At 31.9% G+C, this 25,916-nt stretch overlaps 2 long non-coding RNA genes across 3 annotated transcripts; one reads left to right on the top strand and one right to left on the bottom strand.

Moving 5' to 3' along the window:
- LOC107612162 lies at positions 14,601-18,757 on the top strand. 2 transcript variants are annotated; one of them, XR_002352986.1, is made up of 6 exons: positions 14,601-14,857; positions 14,961-15,004; positions 15,090-15,175; positions 15,301-15,360; positions 15,435-15,515; positions 15,662-18,757. It is a non-coding gene; the product is annotated as an uncharacterized LOC107612162 (long non-coding RNA). The 2 variants fall into 2 exon arrangements; XR_001613620.2 differs by lacking the exon at positions 14,961-15,004 and having other exon boundaries at positions 14,602-14,857.
- LOC110266076 lies at positions 18,258-21,329 on the bottom strand. The gene is made up of 6 exons (XR_002352987.1): positions 20,980-21,329; positions 19,791-20,899; positions 18,770-18,830; positions 18,643-18,695; positions 18,482-18,571; positions 18,258-18,334 (listed from the first exon to the last, which is right to left on the bottom strand). It is a non-coding gene; the product is annotated as an uncharacterized LOC110266076 (long non-coding RNA).

Here is a 25,916-nt window from a genome sequence, read left to right as displayed (position 1 = left end):
GTTTTTTTTTTTCATTACATTAGAAAATAATATTTAAAACTAAAAAAAGAGATAATTAATTTTTTTTAATTTGAATTAAAAATATCTTATAAATATATCCAACTTTTATATATACTAAGTGTTATAATATTAAATAGTATAGTATTTGTTATAACAATGACTTAAAATATTAATCCAAGATATATTTAGGTCTAGTAAGACCTCAATGCAAGCAAGATCAACTAAAATTTATTGTTAGGGTCCCAAATTCGACTTAGGTTCATTACCTTAAATGCCCAACGCAGATGAAGTCCACGCATCCCCTCTTAAATCGGCTAAGATTAGATTCTGTTGCTAGTTATATATGGTAATGAGTACTCAGGGGAGCGTGAGAAGCTCCTTCCCATCCCTCACTCCTATTTTAAAAAAATGTCCCATTCCTTCTCTGTCATTGCAAGTCCCTGTTTAATTACCCCTTAGGGAACGCAAATCTCCTCGAGTATCTACGAATATTCTTTGAAAACTTTTGAAAAAAATTAACATAAAAAGACATAATATAATAATCACAAAATAATCGATTCAATATAATTCAACACAATTTATAACATATTCGTTATGAAAAATAACATTTCAAAAGGAGAAAACATAAAATCATATTCCAACATAATAACATAACATAATTTTTTGGGACGATACTGAGCGACGTAGTGACGGACTTGAGAGGCAGAGAAAGTGAGTTAGAGAAAGAGAGGATCGAGGCTGAGAATGAATCTAGAAGAAAAAGGAAGAATTTGAATTAGATGCAGAAATTGAGGTTACTAAATTCAAGAAATGGATTTATGTATATATAAATTAGGATAAATTAAAAATTTTATATTCGCGTATATTTAATAGGTTTTATGGTACAAGTACTTATGTCCATGTCCCCATTAGAGTGACAAACAAAAAAGCCCGCTCTGTCTTGCCAAAAGTCCGCCATCTGGTAGGCTGGCCTGCCCGCCTCGCCTAGTAAGGCAATCCTGAATTTCTCTCCCGCCCCGCCTAATGGTATGCCGGTGGATTGGCATGCTCTCCTTTTTTTTATAAACCACTAAATATTAAATTAATTTATTTTTGTTAAAGTGAATTGCGCAATAAAAAAATTCATATATGAAAGTAAAAAATAATTTAATTATAAATACAAAATTAAAAAAATTATTCTTAAAAGTTGAATATGTAAATAAAAAATAAATTATAACTTACAAAAATTATCTCTAGAATTTATTACAATAAATAATAAAATTGTAAAAGTCATGTATTTATATAAATTAAATTATATTAAATTATAAGATATTTAGATATTTAATCAACCTAATTAATTAGTTTGTAATTGATTTGATTTAATAATTTAAAAAAATTGAATAACCCTTTTTAGAAATATACCAATCTAAATAATATAGATAATATAGATTGAAGATAAGAAAAATATAACTAAATTATATAATACAACATTCTATTCCTAAAAATTTATTTTATAGCAGATTTAATGCCAAAATATTTATCATCATCTGTGGTATAACCTAATTTCACAATTATTTAAACGTTATTTTTATAAAAAAATCGTATTATTTATTTTGAAAAAAATATTTATTCACTATTATAATTTAAATAGAATATAAAATAGATATTAAACCAATTTCTTTTAATAATTACTTAGTCACAAATATTCATAAAAAACATGAGATTTAAGAGCATACAAACTTACAAAGTAAATATAATACCTGCAACTTTTACATTACCATGATAAGATGATTATCATAAGTCTTTTTAGCATAAATTAAACAAAATAACATATAATAATAAAGAAACAATCAAATCCGAAAAAGTTATATAACACCTATCATACACTACGATTGTTAGTATTGAGGAAGTTTTAACCATTTATTCTTTTATTAGCTGTCTTTTTATATACGAATATGTTAAGAATTAAACTTATGCTTCAACCTTTCAAAATCCCATATATTCTTGCCAAACACAATATTATTATTATTTTTTAATAGAAACCATTGAATAGAAGAACCGTTGGTAAAAATATGAGATTCTCTTATAATATGTATGACTTTTTATGATAATAAATTAAAAATAAAAAGCATAAAATAATATTGTGTATATTTAAGTTAATTTTAATCTTTTTTAATAATCAGATTTGTCATAACGTAATTGATAAATAATGACAGTTAATACGGATTGGATATGTTTTGAGTATACTATACATTTTATAGTTTTGTACGAAACAATATTAATTTTAATTTATATATTTATTATTGGGTATTAAAAATAAAAAGTATTTGTATTATTAGCATTTTTTAAATTTTCATCAATTCAGGACCGTGATTAAGCCTAAAAGATCATCTACCTCGTTGGAAATAAATGTAATCCAATCAATTTTTATCTGATAATGCTATACATTCGCATAATCATAGAAGAATTAACTTTAGCGAGATAACAATATGGTATTTAGTTACTACATGAATATTTTTATATATAGAATTATCAATCAATTATGTATGACTTCTGATAAAAATAATACAACATGGATATTATTTGTTAGGTAAAAATAACATATTGACAAAGAAAATTAATTACAATGGGTATATTCATTTCAAAAAATATTTTTCTATGTAATACTATAAAAAATATCATGGACACCCTGAATTATTAGAGGTTCAACTTCCATCGACAGCGGTAGAATGCCTAAATTGAGACATTTTTAAACTATAATATTTATCAAACAAACAATTAATGAAACACTCATCCATACCTTCTCATTTTGAGTACATTTATACATAAAAAAAAAGTTGAAACAGCAGAAGCAATAAAAATGATAATTTTTTTTATAATTTTGTGTGACTATCTATATATAGAACACCAGAAGACCATGATTATCTAACAAAATTAATTTTATTTATTGCATTCAATTTGAATAATTAATGATGATATTAATATTTTTTTCATAAGTCTTGTTATTATTTATAATTAGAAAATAGCCATAAATAAATTTATTTCCTTAATGAATGTTAATTTTGTTGTCAAATTCTATATTATCTTTAAAATTTTAGCGTAATTGAGTCTAATTTTTACATTTTGAAATGAATTTACTCAAAAAAATTAATATGTAAATCACATTATTATTACAAAATTACTTTTTTAATATAATTAGTGGTGCTTATTTGAACTATTAAATTTAGCTTCTAATGATATTAAAGTCAACCTATTTTATTATCTTATACCTTCAAAGAATTTACAAGACTGACATAAAAATATAACAATTGAAAAAAAATTTATTACAATGGGTATATTCATTTTAATAAATATTCTTCTATCTAATAGTATAAAAAAATACATTAGCCACTTTGAATTGCTATAGGTCAACTTCTATCCACAATAGTAGAATATTTAAATTGAGATATATTCATCAAATAAATAATCAATAAAACACTCATCTGTACTTTTTCATTTTGGATATATTTATATATAAAATAAATTATACATAAAGAAAAAAAAGAAGAAAAAAAAGAGTTGAAATAGCAAAAGCGATAAAAATTACTATTCTTATAATTTTGTGTGACCATCTATATATAATAGACCAGACAACTATGATTATCTAACAAAATTAATTTGTATTTATTGCACTCAACTTGAATAAGTAAAAAATTATCTTATTTTAATTTAGTTCTTAATTCACATCATTTGAATTTAGCTCCAATTAATAAACTAATCTAATTAATTAATTAATACAGATAATTAGTATAATTAATTTGGTTTAATAAATTAAAAAATATTAACAGAATATTAAAATAAATAAATTAAAAAATACTACCAAATCAAATTGATATAAATTATAATAAATTATATGATATTTAAATATCTAATCAAATCAATTAGTTGATATAGTTAGTATATCGTAAAAACTTATATTTAATGCGTTAAAAGAAATAAATCGAGAAACATTCTCAAAAACATGCTACGTCAACTCCATCATTAAGTGGAGAAATCCAATTTCTATATAATAGAATAGATAAATCACAGTTTAGACTGAGTCGTTATTTTTCGAACAATAATAAAAAAGAAATCCAGCTTATGCTGAGGTCTATTATTATGTCAATATAATTAGTCATAATGAAAATAATTACTCACCTAAATTCTATGCCAAAAAAGAGAGTTTTTTTGTAACATTCCTGCGAAGAGTACAAATTTTGTCTCCCTCTCTAAATACTTGTCAAATTCTCCCATCAACCAACACATATCTATAAATGTAAAAATTCTCTCCTTTTAAAACCATAGAACTCACCTAATAATTAATAGTCTAAACGTTATGAGACTTACAATCCTTTGTCTAAAAACTTCTCAAATCAAAGCACAAAAACTCGAATGAACCCTAAAAAGCAAAGAAACAGACAGATTATTCAAGGTAATGAGTTCGATTCTTTCTCATTTTATTACTTTCAATATATACACATGCAATCACTTCGCATTCTTTCATATAGCAAATTCATAATTATCTTGTACACAAATGACAATGCTTCATTGCCTGATTTTTTAGCTTTCAACCTGCTCTTATATAGGGTGCTAACAAAGTCCCTGAACGGGGTTCCCCTCCTCTCGAAGAGATAGCCTGAGAGCGGAATCACTCGGTATCCGAGTCTTTTAGCATACTTTAACTCCCCTCCTCTCAAAGAGATAGCCTGAGAGCGGAATCACTCGGTATCCGAGTCTTTTAGCATATTTTAACTCCTCGCTATAGTACACACCAATGAATTCCCCAGTAGAAAAGATTAGAGTGTTATTCTTATCCCAATAGGGAAGAAAGGGCCTCTTGATAGTCTTTGGGCATTCAACATATGCATCAATAAAGGAAGTTGGCGCCTACATAACAGGTTGCTTGCTTACTAAGCCATCTTGGCTTTTCGCTCCTCCAGTTCGATTATTATTATTTTATTGACTTATTATTATAAAAACAACTCACTATCAAAATGAAAGACGATCGATTATCAACCCAAGAAGATAGAGAGTCCCACATACGAAAAAGGGTCACAAATAGAGTTGAACCAAGTAACATTGCAACGGCATAATGATAGTAGGGTCGGGATATCCCCGCCCTCCGAACCGGATGTGAAGGTCTCCCCCTCATCCGGCTCTCTGTAGGGGAATCCCCACTCACAGCTTCCCCTAATATCCTCCCTTTACCACACCATGGGGGTTTACAGGGGATCCCAGAGGCTCGCTCGGAAAGGCTGCTATACCATACCTTTTGACTCAACTCTACTCTAGTAGTCACTGGACTCACTATAGTAGTTTGTCCGACTGCTCTTGCTGAAATCATTACTCTTTATTCTCCCGTGCTCTAGCAATTGCGCTCCCTAGACCACTACCATGTAGTTAGGTAGAGACAATCAATCCGTAGTGACGGGAATCTGGGGATCCCTATCCATATCCAAAATGAATAATATATATAAGCTGCTACCTTTTTCTCACTCAATAGAGGGCTGCTTGCGCCCAAAAGCGATGATTCACTTGTACCCTTGTCCATAGAGACCTCGTAGCATACAACCGAAACGAATCCCGCTATATAGCCGCCCCTATCTCTCTTTCTTTTTACAGCCTCGTGGACGGACTAAAGAATGGAAGTTACAGAACGGGGCAGTGAAGGCTCGAGAAGTAGAAAACAAGCTTTTCTCAGCCCCCTAACCTTTCTATTATTAAAGCTGCCACTTTCGAGAGATGCATGAGACCGAGCCACGCTCGCCAAGTCTCTAATCAGAGATATTGAAGGTAACTCGGGACCCACTCCTGCTAGCACTACAAAAAGCTCCGGTCTTAACGCCCCTACTACTGCTGTGCAGCCTTTCCTCGGGTTCGTAGAGTCGGGTTCCCCGTTTACCCACAACGAAGGAGCCACCCCCACCAGACCAGGCAGGCGGCCACGGGTCATAACGCACTATTCGCACAACAAATCCACTTTGAAGTTGACTTGTCCGCTCGGCCAATTGTCGGAATGTGTATGAGATTCCATAAGGGCCCAATATCTCAATAGCACCTTTGTCTAAAGCTTCGAATGAGACTTTATATCCGAAACGCAGGAACGATCTGACTAGAAAGTCATTCAAAATTTGATCGAAGAACCAGCGTTTATTGAAGAAGCTATAGAGTCGATTACAAAAAGTACTTGTTTGAAAGGCTCGTTGGAATTGATCCGCTACGGGATTTACATTATACGCAACAGAAGCACCTAAAGTACTAAACAGAATAGGTATTAGTTTGGTAATGGTTGGAGTAGCAAACTCGGATTCGGCAAGAATTTCATTTTTTGGTAGTACGAAGGGGGAATTTGCCCAAAAATTGGATAGGGGTCAAGACCATTAGTACAATACCCGCGGAGGTGAAGCTATTAGACCAAAGCACACGGTGTCACACAGGAAGGAAATGGGATGACTGATTGATGGATAGGTGAAAATATTCTACTCCTGAATACAACTTGGTACTCCCTCTTTCTCTATGGATCGAGCATATCAGGTGCCGCTCTACCGCACCAATGCATGTTATGAAATAATAGGTGTTCCCCCGGTGTCTTTCTAAAATCTTCCTGTAATCAAAGTCTTACATCGGATATGCGAGTTTATTCCATTCTATAAACAATTGATATGCGACTAATTCTTGCTCTAATAGACTAAGCTAAGAGAATAAGCAAAGGTACCTTAAGCAATAGCGAAATGGCGATAGGCCTGCGTTCCTATTTCCTCGCTCTACGACTACAACTGAAGGAAAGAAGGCTTAGACTTGTTGAGCTGAACCCGATTCTAAACTTTTTCATTTTATGGGAGCGAGTGGAGTAGTAGAAAGGAGTGGAAGGTCTGAAGTTCATTCGGCTTGCCTACATAGAGGCTTCAGCTAAACTGAGACCAGAGAAAGCTCCATCTAATCTAGTTCTATAAGTTGTTAGTATCTGGATGTGATAATGTCTGACTGGCATGCTGAGCCCTTCATAGCTTAAGACCCACAATCCATTTATCCAAATTCCACACTATGGCCAAGCGACTCTCATTTCTAACTTAGAGCGAGACTACAAAAATTGATAAAAAAATAAATAGGAATGGCTAAACCCTATATATATTCCCCCTTTTAACAGAAAATGGAGAGATGAATTGATCGATGAATCGGATCCTAGGTCAGGACTGACGGGGCTCGAACCCGCAACTTCCGCCTTCATAGGTCGGTGCTTTGACCGATTGAACTATAATCCCAGAAAAAGAATTTGAATTAGGTGTACCGCTTTTTATATATCTATTTTTCTTCATTATTCATATTTTATGTCCTAGGACATAGATATTCTAGATACCCAACATGAATCGCCCGCCAAAGTCTTCCTACTTCTCCAATGTTCCAATCAGATCCGAAGAGAAATCAATCAAAATCAGTGGACCTGAATTGAATCATGACTATATAAACTATTCTGATATTCAGATTCGATATAGATGAAATCGTGGAAGCGGACCTTTGATTTCCTTGGACCACGTAAGAATTCATCGTCTGATTGAATCTTCTTGTTCCTAAATGCTTCATAGGAATCCATCGCTATTCCTTTCTTCCCCAACCATTAAAGGAAAGGCTCATTCCGAGTCACAAGAGCCATTTCTCTTTTTTTTTTTTTTCATTATGGTAATGCAATGCAAGAGGTCTCAAAAATCGGGTTGTTTCTGATGATGAAAACCCGATATTTTATGGTAGGTAATGTAAGAAGACGACAGTAGGTATCTAATGGTAAGTAAGATACATGCGGTCGGTATATCTTTGAAAGCTCAGACGGATAGAATAAACGGACTCCTCGAGGCCTACTTAAGGCACTTAAGTGCAAACCAACCAGAAAGACTGGAGCTGTTGGATGTTGCTCAGTGCTGCTATAAATTAACAACCAAAAAGCTCTGCGTCAAACTTTAGCCCCTTCGAGTTGGCCACGGGGCAACAGCCTCTGACGCCCCACACCATTGCGGCAGGAGGAGGCTAATATAGCGACCGATTCCATGTTTCCCCCGAATTTCCTCAGTTCCAGGCTTTCCTCTCTCTCCCAGCAAGAAAACGGATGCGCGTCGTTAGCCTTTCTCTAAAGTAGGCTTTCGCGCCCCCTTACTCTAACATCACCCCTTCCTTTACGTTGTTGGTCAAGCGGCTTCAAACCTCTGCTCATCCATCTTCATTCCAAAAGTGAACCTTTTCATTGAGTGACTTTAATATGGTTTACAGTTAAAGGTTCTTAACCAACCCTTTTCTCGTCGAGCTTTCTAAAGCAAGCTTTAAGAGAGAAGAGTAAGGGCGACCCTCTTTTTCTCCTGCGGAGCCCATCAGAAAGTAACTGGCGGCTCAATTGACAAAAAAGAAGAGTAGCCCCCTTTTGCTTCTGCCTAATCCGTCCATCCCGGAAAGGTCAGCAACCCAGAACCACTCTCTAGTTTCGACCCCCAAACAGAAGAGGGAGGACATTCTCTTTCACCTACGGAACAAATTCCAAACTGGGTGGAAGAGGTGGATCTTCCCAACGAGTCTCCCTCGGATACGGTGAACAACCTACGATTAAAGTGTGCTTTCATTATAGAATCCTTCTCCAAAACCCAAACAAGAGACCGCCAACCATGGCACGATATCGCGCAGCTTCTCGTTTTGGAAGGTAAAAAGGCTGGCGTAGGCACCACAAAAGAAGATTTCCAACGTCTGCTTGGAGAATTAAAGAATCCAACAAGCGACGTCTATCTTAGGGTTTTCAATTAAAAGCCCTGGAGAAGCATCCCCGCTAATGGGGCAACCGTTACTCTTGGACAAATTCGCCAGCCATGAGGGCCAAATATCGAAATGTTATCACTTACAACGGAACACTTTCTCAATCATTGGCCCTACTAGAATAGAGTAAGTCAGGACTTTTTGCAAGGAATTAGTTAAAGGCCTTTAGTGACTCAAGGTTCTTTTATGTTGGGACTTAAGGCTTTTCTCCCTTCCGCGCTTTAGGCCAATGGTAATTCAATGGTTACTTAGTCATCAACAGCTGCTACCTCACTAAGCTACTAGGCAGAGCCTACAGATCACTCAGCTGCTAAAAATGAATAAGATAATAGAGATGTGCTTTCATTTTTTTTTAATCAAAGATATGGAGACTCGAACCCCCAACCTCTTAATTGAGTATGAGGAGACTATGCCATTTGAACTATTGCTTCTTGGCTACATGCCTCTTCATTTGCTTCATTTGCTTCAATTTAACTAACAAAAGAAATTATTCTAATCTCATATTTTGGATATTTGTAGAATTATGAAAGTACTTATCAAGAAAGGTGGCTCTAGACAGAAACATGAGGAAGAGAAAAACAAAAAATATTCTGAGTATATGTAGGTGATCTAACATTCAACTTCGTCTGGACAATATGATCTAACATGATTACATGAATTTTTGTAAAGAACTCATGACATTCGATGTTTTCCAGGATATGTTGTGGAGATTTTAAAAGCAATGTCTGATGGTAAAATACATCTTGTGAATGAAATGGGGTTTGGGGCTTTAAGGAACATTCCAGCATTGAACCTGAGCCACGCTCTCAAATGGAGCTTGTTAGATGTAACACCCAAACTTCCAGTACGTCATGATTGTACCAAAAGTAAGACGTTACTAACCTACTTTCCTTATTTACTATTTAATACTGAGCCTTTAGTTCGATATCGCGTTTCAATTTTTTAAGAAAATACCAAAAAATTTTGTTTTTGTTTTTAAAATCATAAATCAAAGATCATCGAGTAATAATAATCACATAATTATTAATAATAATAAATATTGTACAAAAGAATTCAAAAGAAACCCAGATACAATTCCTATCCCTCTGTATAAAATAAAATCTTAAATAACAAAGGCGAGGAAATTCTATGAAAGCAACTCAACACATAAACTTACTCAAATAAGACTAATAACCACCCGCAGCTTCAAATTGAGTCTTCGAACTTGTGTCACTGAAAGAGTGGAAGATTTTGGAGTGAGAACAAACCACACGTTCTCAGTAAGGAATGAGAATGCCGTAAAAGTAATGAAATAATGCAAATAATTAACGTACTCAATAAAACTATTTTTATTAAATCCCTGAAAATACTTTTATTTTTACTTTAGATAAATAATTACTTTTCTTTAAACTTCTAAATTCAAAACAGATTTTAATCACAAAATTAGTCATATTAACCATCTCTCAGCCACATAACCATTTCTCAACCAAAACGTCAATTCTTAATCACTTTAATACATTCACAAGTTAATAGTACAAGCAAGAAATTCAGTTCAACACACAAGCAAGTCACAACAAGACAAACGGCACAATCACAAAGAAATAAAACAATCAAACATAATCAAATGCAAATGCGCAAACAATATGATGCATGTCTGTCCTAAGCAGTTCATGAGCTCATGTGTCGGTTGCCTACGCGCTCCCGACATTACCCGGACACGAGTCCCAGATAGGACTTTCCAGATGCATACAGTGTGCTTATATAAGTCTTATGGTTAGGCCGCATACAATGTGACTTCCAATGTGCTTACATCTGGAAAACTGTTCTCAATGTGTGGGCGTCCCCACTATACATTTGGCACTAAGGCCCAAACAAAGTCGCATTTGCTCTCCTGCGGCAGACATTCCTTTAATTTATATATTCCTTTAATCTTTGTTCTCTGCTCTCCTGTGGCAGAGATTCCTTTAATTATCTCTCTTTATTTTTCCTTCTTCTTATTTTCTTTCTTATCATACTGAACTCAAAATATAACTTAAAGCAAAATTCCTTCTCAAAAGATTGAGTTTAAAACATTATACTTTTCTTAATAAATCAAATTGAAAACAAAACTCTTTTCGTAATAAATAGAAATCAAATAATATTCTTAAATAAGATTTGCTTTTAAATAACACTTTAAATAAAGTCTTAGAGTTTTATAAAAATTTCGGCAACATTTCCTCTAAAATTCGGACTATGCCACCCTTCTAGGATCCCTACCCAACCATTTTCAATTTTCAAAAATCATTGATAAATCCAACAAACCATATCTATTATCAAAACATTTGTAAATCTGAAAGCTAACCAAGTTCAATATAAAAAATCATTTTTAACTCTTCATTCGTTACCAATAAATCAAGCTAACATTTTCTCAAAATAAGCTTATAAACCGGATTTTCAATTCAAAATCACTTTTTCGTATGTTTTACAAAAACTCGGACAAAAACTCCCTTTTAACATTCAACTTCACCACCCTTACGGGCTCCTTCATTTTCTCAACAATCCACTAGTCTGATTCCACAATCATCAATACAGCATGATTCTCAATAATCAATCCACTTTAACTCAGTTTAATAACCAACAATTCACTTCCACATTCAATACAACAATATCCAAATTGAATTAGCATATTCAACAAACAATAATTCCCAAACCATTGCAACAGTGCTCACTCTTATTAAATAAATCTCAATCAACAACCAAACCAAGAAGGTAACATGACTAGAAATTCAGCAACAATCCAAACTCCATCCATATTTCCATTTAACAAACAGCACCAATTAAACATCATTCACAATCACAATTCAACCAATCCTTATCAAATAGTAATACCACATACTTATAAATTACTTGCAATTATTCAATAGGCCTTTCGGGCATTCTTAAATTAAAACTTTTAACTTAAAAACGAACCCCTACCTCAAATCGTCGAACTTGGCGATTATTAAACGCAACGAACCTCTCTTTTTCTTTCCGTTCACAGCAGCGGCATCACTTGCAACCGCTCTCGTGGCAGCAGTAGCCATCACATACCGCATGCAATCATAGTAGCTCAATCCTAAGACATCAACGTCCCAAAATCCTTAATAACTTATAACGGAACAACGATTTAAGAGGGTTTTTGGAGCAAAGCGACTTACTGTACCACTAGGAAGGAAGAACAGGGACAGCAGCACCTCCAGCGGTGCTTCCCGGTGACCACGGCGCCGTTCTCCGGCAGCCAGGCATGGTGGTGTATCCTTCTCCTCATCTGGCGAGTTTCCCTCCTCTCTGTTCGCATTCTGCTCATCTGTGACGGCAACGCTCCCGCGGCGGCAACCTCCTTATTCTCTCACTCCCGTTCGAGCTCTCTTTCTTGGCAAACCCAACGGCGGCAGCGGCGGTGCAGCAGCTCGTCAACGGGGTCTCCATTGGCAAAGACAAATCAGCGGTGGGGAAGGCACGGCAGCGACGAATCTGACGTCGACGAAACTGACCGCGTCCCTCTCGGCGACCATGACGGCGGCACAAGGAACCACTCACGGCAGCGGCACAGCTTACTTCAACTCGCAGACACCCTATCTCCCTCGGGTTGACGTCGACGGCGACTTAGCGGCGCGGCGGCACAACACCGTCCTCCCTCTTCTCCTCTCCGTTTCTTCTGATTGCAACTCCCCCTCTTCTCCCTTTGATTCTCAGTGTGCGTGTGTGTGTTTGTGTAATGTGTGTGTGTGTATCGTAGTGTGTTGGGTGAGGGTGGGGCAAGTAGGGCTGGAAGTGAGCCGAGCTGAGCCGAGCTAGACCAAGCTCAAGCTCGGCTCACGAAAATTGAAGTTGGCTCACGGCTCGGCTCATTAACAATCGAGCTTATTTCTTAAGCTCAAGCTCGGCTCACCAAAAGCTCACGAGTTGGCTCGAGCTCACGAGCTGGCTCAAATAAGAGAAACATAGATACATAATCTATAATTTTATATCAATAAATTATAACTTATATATTTTTAAAAATATTTGAAAAGATCAATTTTATATATTATTTATCTATCAATAAATTATAAATTTTTTATTTATGTCCTATATTAAAATTATATGTAAAAAATAAATATAAATATTAAATAATTAAGATTGTTATAATATATATATAATCGAGCCAGCTCACGAGCTAATGAGCTGAGCTTATCCAAGCTCAAGCTCGACTCATTTAATTATGTAAAAACTAAATATAAATATTAAATAATTAAGATTGTTATAATATATACAATCGAGTCAGCTCACGAGCTAATGAGTTGAGCTTATCCAAGCTCAAGCTCGGCTCATTTAATTTATGAGCTCAATTTCAGGCTCAAGCTTGGCTCACCAGCTCACGAGCTTAGCTTATCGAGCTGTTAATGAGTCGAGCTCGAGCTGGCTTGACTCACTTCCAGTCCTAGGGGCAAGGCGGTGGCTAGGTTAGGTTAAGGTTAGGGTAGTTTAAGTCATTTAATAAAATTAGGGGTATTAGAGTAATTAAAAATTAATTTTAATTTAATAATAATATCTATAAAAATATTATTTAATTTTTAATTTATAAATTTATTTTTAAATAAATATTCTAATTTTATAACTAGAGATAATTAAATTAATTTTTTTTAAATTATAAAATAGAGTTCAAAATCTAATTATTCAAATTAAAGCATATAAAATCCTCATTATTTTTCAATATTGCTCCATATGCTCCAATTCCAATCACATCAATAAAGATTGAGCAAGCTTTAAGTCTAAATTTAATAGGTATTTTTTTTTTGTGCTGTTTTCTAACATCTTTGTACTTTATCTTCAAATTAGTGGCTGTTTTTTATTTTTTTAATATTTATTTTTAGGTGAAATTATACCATTAAAGATTAAAGAATTCGAAATGACTAAAGATCTAAAGAATATAATAAAGTCATTCTAGAACAAGTCTCTGTCAGATTTGAGGGATATGGATGAGAACAGAACAAAATTTAAAGAGCATATATTCTATTCATTCAAAAAAGTTTTTTGTGCTAAACAAAAGCCCCAAAGATATCTCTAATTCTCTTCCCTGCAATTCTGATATAGAAAACGTAACTAAAAAGAACTAGGCTAGTCGTGTTCACGAATTTCTCATAGAAGGTATCAAAATCTTCAAGAAAGAAACAAAAACTCCATGGATGGGTGCACATACGCTCTAGTCATCACATACTTCCACAACAAAAGATGGGGGTTGAGCTAGTACCTAATGCCCCCGTCCCCCTCAAGGACCATGAGTGTTGTATTGAAATAGAAAAAAATTAGTACAGAAAATTGAGGATGAATACAAAAAATATAAGATAAGTTTGTGTGCTGAGATCTTTTGTTTATGTTGTTCATTCTTGTTTAGTTTGCTAAATATCTAAAATAACCATTTGTTTTAGGACCTCATAAAACAAGACAAAATAACGAGAAAAAGAGCTCGTATGAAGGCCAAAACGACTGAAAAAAACAATAGAACCTCCTACTTTCACATCTTATTCAGAAAAAATAGAAAACGAAACTGAATCAGATTCTGAGTAAGATTCACATTGTTTTTCAATAAATTATTTTCTATTAAAAAAAATAAATCGCTCTCACGTCATTCTCCCTAGGTTGGAAAAAACTTTTGTGTAAAAAGACTTGTGACAGCAGATGATCTCATTGTTGAATCTGTAAATTCCGTAAAATTAGTAAATAATTAGCTAATAAATTAAATTTTAATAAAATAAATTAGAAATGTGAATTTTATATTAAAATAGGTTAGAGCTAATTAAAACGAGAATTTTGACACTAATTTCAAAGAATTTGGCTCAAAATTAAGCCGAACCGAGTCCAAAATGGGTCCAAGGTCCAAAACCCACACCCCAATTATGAGTTTCAGCTCATAACATTTCCCTTCATTTCCTCATTCACATTTCAAGGCCAGAAGAGGAAGAAGGTGAGGAACAAACCCTTGTCTTCCATTAAATCTACCATAACTTCTTGCTCCGAGCTCCGATCGCCGCACCATTTGCGGCCACGCGTCCACTGTGTTGAGCTCTACGAGTCTATCAGAACAATTTCATAGGTAAGCCTCATTCTCACTCCAGTTGATCTATCCTTTGATTTTTAAAAATCTTGAGCACCCATGTTGAGATTTTGTTGAATTTGGTACTCTTGGTTCGGTTTAGCTTTCGGAACTTGTTGGATTTAGTTCGTTTGGTCCGTGGGTACGGTAAGGATCCTTAACCCTAACTATTTCTTGTTTTGAGTATGTTGGATACTGAGTTTTTGGGTATATGTATGTATATATGTGTTAGGTGTGTATGTATTCATGAAATACTCAAGAAATACTCAAGAAAACCAAATACCCCACAGGCAAAGAGCTGATTGATGCTTCCAAAACGTGAGTTCCCCAGTTTGTGTGCTATACTTTCTAGTTTATGTGTTATGCTACAATATTTGTTTGCTGATAAGTGTTTTAGTTCTTTGTTTTTATTTCAACACTAACTCGCATAATCTATGTTTCAGTCCAACTGAACAATTTGTTCCAGTTCCTATATTGGAACATTTACCAACTACATCCTACATGTAAGATTTCTTTATGATTTGAAATACCTTAAGAATTTATTTGTCTTTCTTTAATAAAATTCTCAATTTTACAGTTTTCAAGATCTTGGTGATGACAAACAAACGGAGAAAAGTGTTGAGGGGCCACTAAAAGACTCGACAGATGCTGCTGAGAGGTGAGTTTCCTTGTTTTTGTGATAGAATAGCTAATTGTTGTGTTGTACTTTGTATTTTATATGTTGAGAACCAAATATTTTGTGTTTGCATGTTCTATTACAACTTTTATATACATTGATAAAAAATAATATAATCGATATTTCAGTAAAAGAGAACAAGTTATAGATGTTCCTCAACATCCACTTCTTTCACATGTAACATCTGGCATTGAGGAGGAAAAGGAGAAAACTATTGACCCAGCAACTAAAGATCGGACAGATGCTGTTGAGAGATGAGTTCTCTAATTTTATGTGCTAGAATAGCTCATTGTTGTTCTGCACTTTGTATTTTATGTGTTGAGCAGCAAAAGTTCTTTTGTGTAACCAAATCCCTTTGTTTTTGTATAGTTTGGCTAAAGTTAATCAAGCAGATATTGTTGTTGAGTTGCGGATGGTTGAAAATATTGCAATAGAGAAAAATTTAGATTTCTCATGTCTGTCCTTTGACCTTGGAATTGATACACAATCATCAACTGAGAAAGTAGCTCTGACACAAGTAGGTCAACAATGAATAGAGCCTACTGAGTCTGTTGTTGTCAATCAAGTGAGTGTTGAGGGGCCACTAAAAGACTAGACAAATGCTGTTGAGAGGTGAGTTTCCTTGTTTGTGTGCTAGAATAGCTAATTGTTATACTATACTTTGTATTCTATGTGTTGAGAACCAAATATTGTGTTCTTACATATTCTATATTTTCTTACACACTTTATATATACTGTTCAAAACTAACATAATCAATGTTTCAATAAAAGAAAACAAGTTATAGATATTTCTCAACATCCACACCTTCCACATGTAACATCTTGCATTTAGGAGGAAAAGGAGAAAACTATTGACCCAGCAACTAAAGATAAGACAGATGGTGTTGAGAGATAAGTTCTCTAATTTTATATGCTAGAATAGCTAATTGTTGTGCTGTACTTTGTATTTTATGTGTTGAGCAGCAAAATTTCTTTTGTGTAACCAAATTTACTTGCTTCTTGTATAGTTTGACTAAAGCTAATCAAGCAGATATTGCTGCTGAGTTGTGAATGGTTGAAAATATTGCAATGGAAAAAGATTTAGATTTCGCATGTCCGTCATTTGACCTTATGATTGATACACAGCCTGCTGAATCCGTTGTTGTCAATTAGGTGATGGATTTAGGCGTTGAAGCTGCACTAAAGTTTTCTGAACTCCCAACGCCATCCATGATAGCACAACCAACACCGGTGGAATGGGTCCTAGATAAGCTTAAGAGTTCAGCAAAAGAAAATCAAGTTTTCAAACCTATATTAGACGTAATAGATCAGCTTTACTATTGAGCAACCAATGAAATTGCTTTCCAGAACAATGAGGTCGAAGAGCTTTTCAAGCTAACTGATCCCAATTTCTACTAGGGTATAGAGATCATTTCATGTCAATATCCCCTAGAACATACATTGATCAATTCATAAGACTCTTTCTTGTTTTCTTGATATATTTCAATCTTATTTAAATGTATCTTTTCATATTAAATGCTATATAACTACATTTATCTACTTTCTTTGCATAGTTTGTTGGGGCATTATGTTTCATCTTGAACACCAAAAATATTAAAAGGTTTACAGACCAAATATACTGCATACCCCTATTCATAATGGTATATTACTCAAGACTTTCTGTGTTGTGCTCTATCATTCATGGGCTTTACTATCTTATTTATGTATTGTATTCTATTATTAATGTGTTTATGTTTATTATCATAATACGCAGTGATAAGCAATTTATAAGGTGATTATATAAGATAGTAAATAGCTTATCACTGTGTATTATGAATAATAAGCATCAACACATTAATATTAGAATACAACACATAAATAAGATAGTAAAACACATGAATGATAGAGCACAACACAGAAAGTCTTGAGTAACATATAATTATGAATGGGGGTACGCAGTATATTTGGTCTGTAAACCTCTTAATATAATGTTTTTGGTGTTCAAGATTAAACACAATGTCCTAACAAACTGTGTGCAAAGAAAGTAGAGAAATGTAGTTATATAGCATTTAATATGAAAAAATACATTCAAATAAGATTGAAATATATCAAGGAAATAAGAAAGAGTCTTACAAATTGTTCAATGTATGTTTCAGGGGATATTGACATGAAATGATCTCTATATCCCACAAAGTAGCAGTTGAGATCATTTAGCTTGAAAAACTCTTCGACCTCATTGTTCTGGAAAGTAATTTCATTGGTTGCCCAGTAATTAGGCTAATCTATTAGGTCTGATGTACGTGTGAAAACTTGATTTTCTTTTGTTGGATTCTTAAGCTTATCTAGGACCCGTTCCATCGGTGCTGGTTATGTTGTCATGGATGGCGTTGAGAGTTTGACAAACTTTAGTGTAGCTTTAACGCCTGAATCCATTGCCTGATTGATAACAACAAATTCAGCAGGCTGTGTATCAATCCCAAGGTCAAAGGGAAGACATTAGAAATCTAAATCTTTTTCCGTTGCAATATTTTCAACCATCCGCAACTTAACAACAATATCTGCTTAATTAGCTTTAGCCAAACTATACAAAAAAAACGAAGGAGTTTGGTTACACAAAAGAAATTTTGCTGCTCGGCACAAAATATAAAGTACAACACAACAAATAACTATTCTAGCACATAAAATTAGAGAACTCACCTTTCAGCAGCATTTGTCTGATCTTTAGTTGCTGGGTCAACAATTTTCTCCTTTTCTTCCTTAATGCCAGATATTACATGTGAAAGGGATGGATGTTGAGAACATTGATAACTTTTTCTCTTTTACTGAAACATCAATTATATTAGTTTTTATCAATGTATATAAAAGTGAGTAAGAAAACATGGAAGCACACAATATTTAGTTCTCAACATATAAAATACAAAATACAGCGCAATAATTAGCTATTCTTGCACACAAACAAAGAAACTCACCTTTCAACAGCATCTGTCTAGTCTTTTACTAGCCCATCAACACATTTCTCTGTTTGTTTGTCTAGGGAGCTTCCAAGAATCATAGTGTGGCTATTGAAGAAAAATATGTCAATATTAACATGTTAGATAGAAACACTAGTAAGATAGGATAACTTACGTACTAGAGTCAAACATTCTTGTGCGATTGGAAGATGTATCACCAAGATCTTGAAAACTGCAAAACTTAGAATTTTATTAAAGAATGACAAATAAATTCTCAAGGAATTTCAAATCATAAAAAAATCTTACATGTAGGGAGTAGTTGGTAAATGTTCCAATATGAGAACTGGAACAAATTGTTCAGTTAAGACTGAAACATAAATTATGCGAGTTAGTGTTGAAACAAAAACAAAGAACTAAAACATTACTTTTTGTAGATCACGGTAAGGGAAAGAAAAATTTCTAATATTTTTTCTATTTATTTTTTCCATAATTTTATCTATTATCTATCCATCTATCTATCTATGAAACAAAAACAAAAAACTAAAACACTACTTTTTTGTAGATCACGGTAAGAGAAAGAGAAATTTCTAATATTTTTTCTATTTACTTTTTCGATATTTTTATCTATCTATCTATCTATCTATCCGAGTAATTAATATTAATTGAATTAAAATATTTTAATTAATATTAAATAAAATAATAGAAATAATAATAGAAGAGACTTAAGTGAAAAGTCTCTTTTTTTCTGTCATTAATTGCTGAAAATATACCGAAAGTACCAATAGAAAAATAAAATATTTGATATGTGAAGCCATAATTTAATGTATTTTTTATATACCATATCCCATTTTATAGAAATGAAATTTGATCTTTTATTGTGTAAAAAAAATGACTTATATTTTGGAGCTTGAAATAAACGATAGAAAAGGAATATAAAAATATTCCAATATAATCTTAAGGAACGGAAGGATTTAATCGTAAATATCAACTAATTCTTATGAAATACAAATAAAAAAAAAGTCTAAAAAAAGATCAATTTCATCTATGTCAAATTTAAATATCAGAATAGTAGATATAGTTCTGATTCAATGGGTTAGGTCAACTTACTTTTTTCTAATGTTTCGAAATTTTTTTATTGAAACAATTGAAAATTACAGTATAAAGAAGATATTATTATTATGAATTTAGGGATACTCTTTTAATTTCAACAAAAAATAAGGAGATTTCCATTTAAGAAGAATAGACTACTCAAAAATCAGATTAGCAAACAACTATTGTAGCATAACACATAAACTAGAAAGTATAGCATACAAATTGAGAAACTCACTTTTTGAAACATCAATAAGATCTTTGTCCATGGGATCTTTGTTTTTCTCGAGTATTTCATCGAGAGAGTCAAATGAATGGCTTTGATCACGAGAAGCATTATCCTTATCTCTCAATGTGCAAACAAATAAATTGACTAAACATAAATGGAGTAGTTCTCAATGGATTATATAATTTATTTAGTTAAAATAATTAACTTACATCTTAGTAGTGGGATTGATCCTGAGTTATTTCTTTTGCTTTCTTTGCAGATTGTTGATCTTCTTTTTGCAATGTTGTTTTTTTATATTCTTTTCCTCGTCTATTCCTTTTTCTTATAAAAATCTTTCTAATAAAACTTAAAACAAATTTGAATAAGAACTAAAGATATATGATAATATTAAATCAGATTTTACACAAAGAATAAATGAAAGTTAGTATATTAAGCTTAGGGGTTGGAGTACCGGCAAGATCATGTTCTCCGCTGTGTGTGCTTGTTTGTGTGGAGTTAGAGGGTTCATAATTGCTTGTGGATCTAAATCACCAGAAAAATTAGCTAAGAAAATAAAAAAACTATAGAAACAACATACAAATTCTCATGGGAGTTTAAAACAAAACAAATTTACTCATTTGAAGCCCCATGCTTCTTTGTTTTTTACCCACATTTGTTTTCTTCTTTTGTTGAATTTTTTTGTTTGAGCCTCTTTAGGCTTTGTTAATTTTGTAGTATAATAGTTAAAAATTTATTGAAGAAAGCACAAAAAAAAAACATAGAATAATATCAATAGGGAACAACACAGAATTAAAAGTTTTATAGTACATATACTTACTTTCTTTGTTGTTTGAGCTTCTTTAGACTTTGTTCTCTACCTTTTTTTTTGTTTTTCACTTTTGTTGTTCAATTCTAAGAATACATTTAAAAATCTTTAATAAGAAAGAGATTTAATTTTATAATAGAAAAGAATTTATTGGAAAATAGTGTGAATCTTACTCAGAATCTAATTCAGGTTTGTTTTTTTTTTTTTTTTTTTCTGAATCAGATGTGGAAGTAGGAGGTTCTATTGTTTTCTCAGTCTTTTTGGCCTCCATGCGAGCTCTTTTTCTCATTGTTTTGTCTTGTTTTATGAGGCCCTGAAATAAATGGTTATTTAAGATATTTAGCAAACTAAGAATGGACAACATAAACAAAAGATCTCAATACACAAACTTACCTTATATTTTTTGTATTCATCCTCAATTCTCTGTACTAATTTGTCCCTATTCCAATACAACATCCATGGTCCTTGAGGGGCATTAGGTACTGGCTCAATCCCCTACCTTTTACTGCGGAAGTATATGATGACCAGAGCGTATGTGCACCCAATGATGGATTTTTTGTTCCTTTCCCTGAAGGTTTTGATACCTCCTATGAGAAATTCGTTGACACGACTAGCCTAATTCTTCTCAATTATGTCTTTTATATCCAGAATTGCAGGGAAGTGAACTGGAGATATCTTTGGGGTTGCTGTTGGTACAAAAAGCTTTTCTGAATGAATAGAATAAATGCTCTTTTAAAATTTGTTCTGTTCTCATCAGTATCAATGGTGGTTTGGAGAACCATATCCCTTGACAGAGACTTGTTCTAGATTGGCATTATTATATTCTTTATATCTTCAATCATTTCATACTCTTTAATCTTTGAAGGTATAATTTCACATAAAATAAATATTTAAAAAATAAAAATAATGAAAAACATCACACTAATTTGAAGATAAAGCACAAAGATGTTAGAAAACAACACCAAAAAATACCTATTGAATTTAGACCTAGAGCTTACCCAATCTTTATTGATGTGATTGGGATTGGAGCATATATCTGCATATGGAGTTCTTATGCAATCGTTTTCAGGATCATAACATTTAACAAGCTCCATTTGAAGAGCGTGGCTCAAATTCAATGCCGAGATATTCCTTAAAGCCCCAAACCCTATTGCATTCACAGTATGATTTTTACCATCAAACATTATATTGCTTTGAAAATCTCCGCAACATATCGTGGAAAACATCGAATGTCATAAATTCTTTACAAAAATTCATGTAGTCATGTTAGATCATATTGTCTAGATGAAGTTGAATGTTAGATTACATACATATACTCATAGAATAATATTTTTCGTTTCTTTCTCTTTCTCATGTTTCTGTCTAGAGCCACCTTTCTTGATAAGTACTTTCTTAATCCTCCAGATATCCAAAGTATGAGATTAGAATAGTTTTCTTTTTGTTGGTTAGATTGAAGCAAATTAATTAGAGGCATGTAGCAACGAAATGTAGGTTCCTTTGTGATCGCTAAGAACAGAAATTTGCCATTGCATTTCATGACTAAAACCATAAAATAAACCAAAGCACAAAGAATAAAACACAATACACAAACAATAGACCTCAGCACACAAACATTTAAACACATCACACATACTATGAAACTCAGCACTAAAATACAAAATCAAAGCACATAATATAAACATTGAAACACAGAACACAGTATGAAACTCAACATAGAAATAGGGATGCACATAGATCGGATAATATCCACATATCTGTGGTAATTATCCGTATCCGATCCGAATTTTACGGATATTATCCGATCCACACTATGGTAGAATCGGATTGCGGATTTAGCAGTGATATCTGTGGATCCGATCTGCAGATCCGCATATCCGCACGTCTTATATAAATAGCATAATTTAAGAAAGTAAACCCTAATGTGATATGAATTTTAGTGTGTTGTTTCATGAATTTTATATCTTATTTTTAATTTTTTATGTTGTACTTAACTTAGAATAATTAAACTTAGATCTTGTTTTTTTTTTTTGTTATTTAAGAGAACTTTTATTGATAATATTTTAGGAGTAAATAGGCTTAAACAGATGAAAAAAATAGATTTTCTAGAGTCAAAAAGGGCCTTAAAACAATTTTTTTGAATTATGCGGATATACCCGATATCCGATCCGATCCGCAAGTATGCGGATAAAATCGGGGCGGATCCAACTTGCAAGACTGCGGATATCGTATCCGATTCGATCCGATGAGTGCAGTGTGGATCGAATAGAATTATAGGCTATATCCGATCTGATCTGTGTGCAGCCCTGCATAGAAATACAAAATCAAATTAAAGTATACTGACAGTAATAAAATGAGAAGAATCGAACTCATTACTTTGAATAATCGTCAATTTCTTTGCTTCTTAGGGTTCATTCGGGTTCGTTCGAGTTTTTGTGCTTTGATTTGAGAAGTTTTTTATTATTAAATGGTTTTAGATTTTGAAATTTGAAGATGAAGGTAAAACGATTTTGGAATGAGAGTGGAAGAAAGTGTATTGAAATGAAGGTGAAACAATTTTTGCCTCTTAATGTAGCCTGCGTTTTTTTTTTCTTGAGAGTGTTTTTAGTTGTTGCTCTAGGCCTGTAGCAGTACTGATATTTATATTACTAACAGAATTTATTACTTTAACTAGTTTTAAATTTTAAATATTAAATCTACTTCTACTTAATTTATTAAAATTGGGTTTTTTTAACTAATAAAAGTGAGATGTCAATTTCTCATGAATTTTTTTTCTCTCCAAAATAAAAATATTATTCTTTAATATATTTATATTAATTATTTACCAATTTTTTTATTTTTATTTCTCACATTTGTTAAAGATTTCTTTTCAATTATTATTATTTAATTTATTTCTCATAAATTTTTTTCTTTCCAAAATAAAAGCACTACTTTCAATATATTTATATTTACTCTCTTCTCAATCTATTTTAAGAAAATATATTTTTTATAATTATAAAATTAATATTTAATACATTATTGTCAATCATGTCAATCATTAATATTTTTAATCATTCTAATTATTATATTAATTGATATAATTCTAAATCTCAATCATTATGCAAGTTGATACACATGTGGATACAAGTTGATACTAATTATTATATTAATCTATCTATCTATCTACTTAATCTACTAAAACTGAGTTTTCTCCCAATTAATGAAAGTGACGTGTCAATTTCTCATGAATTCATTTTTCTTCAAAAATAAAAGCACTATTCTCTCTTCTAAATTTATTTTAGAAAAATATCTTTATTATAATTATGTTACAATTAGCAGTTAATGAATAATGCATGATTATGCTAATTTAGAAAAATATCTTTATTATAATTATATAAAATTAATATTTAATACATTATCAACTAATGAAAGTGATGTGTCAATTCCTCATGAATTCATTTTTTCTCTAAAATAAAAGTACTATTTTCTCTTCTAAATTTATTTTAGAAAAATATCTTTATTATAATTATATTACAATATTATAATTATATTACAATTAGTATTTAATGAATAATACATAATTATACTAATTTAAAAAATATCTTTATTATAATTATATAAAATCAATATTTAATGCATTATTAAACTAATTATCAATCGAGAATACTTTTAATTATTTTAATTATATTAATACCATTCTAATTCTCATTCATTATGCAATAATTTTATTAGTGGTAAATTATTACGTTAATGGTGACCCATTAATAATAATAATAATTAAATGCTAAAATAATTGCCAAATATTGTCTACCTTGCTTCAATTAGTTAACAAATTTACTTTTAGTTACTATTTTTTATTTTCTACATAATTATGTTAATTGTCAATCATTATACATCAAATTAGCATTTAATACATAATTATGGTAATTGTCAATAATTTTTTTATAATTATACATCAAATTAGCATTTAATACATAATTATGTTAATTGTCAATAATTTTAATTTTCAATCATTGTAAATATAATTTTAAATTAATCGTAATTTTCGTTGATATTGATATCTACTTTAAAAAATTAAAACAAAAATCTATGATTCTAATCATGATAAAAATGTATATGATATGATAATGGCTTATTCAATCACGGCAAATATATGATGTATAATGTAAATAATAAAAAATTAACTTAATAATGACTAATTTATATAATTATTTTTGTTTTAATAAAGGCTATATATAGTATTTTATTGTGGTTCGTGAGCTTAGATATGAGAGTCAACTCATTTTTTTTATTTATTATTCTTCTTTAACTACTTCATAGAATAAAAATATATTCTTCATTTTTCATTGAAGTTAATCCTTTTAAGGTACAATTTATAATTTTTCATAGTATTTTTTATATACTCATTCTATTATATTATTCTTTTGATAATTTAATGATTGTTCTTACGCCAACTTATTCTTTTCATATAATGTTCCAATGTGTGATTGTTTTTTGCCGCAATCGTTTACAATGCACTACATCCATCAAATACCATCTCAAGTTGTATTCACTGATTTAGGTTCTAATTACATGGATGTATGTAAGCATCCAACAAAGGAGCAGTAAACTCTATTTTACCGAATTATGGCTTGATCTACTCACATATTATGACCAACCTAATGGAATATGGATAAAGTTTATTTTCTTGGGAGGAGCTCGATTTTTGATTGATGAATTGTTTTCACGGAGCTTTGTAGGCTAAGTTCAAGTTCCATCCCCTCCATAATTTTTACGTCTGTCCAAAAATCTTCGAAGTGGAGCACATAATAAGATTGAATTTCCTCAATTTAAGTTCAGTTTTGGTAAATTTGTGTCAAATTTGAAGATGCAATTTCAACGATTGGTAATATATTCAAATTTTCTTATTTTAAATTTTTCGTAATTAAAATAATTTTATAACATATTGTGATTTTTTTTAGAAATTACCGGCCTTCTTTTGCATCAATGCAATGCCATTGAGAGGAATAAATGTCAGTAGTTTAATTTCTCGGTGTGGCAATTCTATACCTTGCCGCATTGCATGGATAGCGGATGATGAAGCTTATTTAACAAAGGGATGGTCTGAATTTGCACAAATTCTAAGTGTTTGAACTTATGATGTTGATCACTTGGTTGTCATTACGAGAATAACTCTAATCTATACGCGTTTAAGGACTAGAATATATTAAATATTATTTAAGTAATTTATTCATAATATTGGTATTTGATTAAATTAAGTTTTAGAGAAATTTAAATTGTTGCTTCAATTTATATATTACGACTATTCTTATTGAATATGTTATTTTTAAATTTTTTAATATAAAATATTTTAT

The sequence above is a fragment of the Arachis ipaensis genome, chromosome B08 (assembly GCF_000816755.2).
Source record: "Arachis ipaensis cultivar K30076 chromosome B08, Araip1.1, whole genome shotgun sequence".
In the NCBI taxonomy this organism is placed as follows: domain Eukaryota; kingdom Viridiplantae; phylum Streptophyta; class Magnoliopsida; order Fabales; family Fabaceae; genus Arachis; species Arachis ipaensis.
The sequence above is the reverse complement of the archived record's forward strand: the minus strand, read 5'-3'. Positions and strand labels throughout refer to the sequence as shown.